Here is a 995-nt window from a genome sequence, read left to right as displayed (position 1 = left end):
CTGAGTGGGACCAATCTTCCCCACCCAGGAGACAAACTAGAATGTTAATCAGGTCACTGAAAGGGACCAATACCCCAGTTTCCCTCCTGTCCTCAAACAGCCCCTCCCCAACTCTGAACCCATATAAGCCCATGTTGCCCTCCATTCAGCACTCAGAATCTAGAGAAATTAGCTCCTCTGAGCCAGCTGGCTTAATAAAATCTGAAATGGCCTCACTTTTCCCCCAAGTGGCCTCGGTTTCTTTGATGACAGATCAAGACACTCTGGAATCTAAAAGTGCTGTAACATTTGGTTCCCTGACCAGGAAACCGACTGCACTGGCCCCTTGAGCCACTGGATTGAAGTTGGGGAGTGGCTGATGGCGAGTTCCCCTCAGCGGATGAGATGGCGCACCACTGCCACATTTGACGGTTCCTCCTCTTCTGAGTAGGGGCAGCCGGCCGCTGCACCCACCTCTCCAGACTGGACTGGAAAGAAGAGGTTGAACCAGAGAAGCCAGCCAGGATTTCTGGAACAGGTTAGGCCCCAGGGCCCTGGTTAAACCCAGTCAGGCCTGTCCCTATGGACAGAAGTGAAAGGTTGATCCCCTTTAAAGGTCTCACCTAGAAGCCTCAATCAGTAACTCCCCTAAGGGGGGTGGAATAGCCATAAACTCTGTGTGATTCGTTGAGTGCAAGGAACTAAGTGTGGCTTGTCAAGCCCAGTCTCTGTGGTTCCATGGCTCCAGCTGTGGACTACTTAGGAGATATGGGGAAGTTGCATAGTGAGTCAACAGTCTTAGAATGCATGTTAATGAATTTTAAAAAAAAAAGGAGGGGGGTTCTTGTGTGCAGGAGTGTGTAAGTGTGTCTGGTATTGAACTGGTAGCGAATCTCATAGGGCTTAAGGAGATGGTCCTCACTGCTGGACATGATCTGTTTGTTGTGAATGCACCACCATCGCCGTTTGGACAGGTGGGTCCAGGAGCACAGTAACCAAACACACTCCAAGCAGCA

The sequence above is a fragment of the Chrysochloris asiatica genome, unplaced genomic scaffold (genome assembly GCF_000296735.1).
Source record: "Chrysochloris asiatica unplaced genomic scaffold, ChrAsi1.0 scaffold00003, whole genome shotgun sequence".
Lineage (NCBI taxonomy): Eukaryota > Metazoa > Chordata > Mammalia > Afrosoricida > Chrysochloridae > Chrysochloris > Chrysochloris asiatica.
This window is presented reverse-complemented; position numbering follows the sequence as displayed.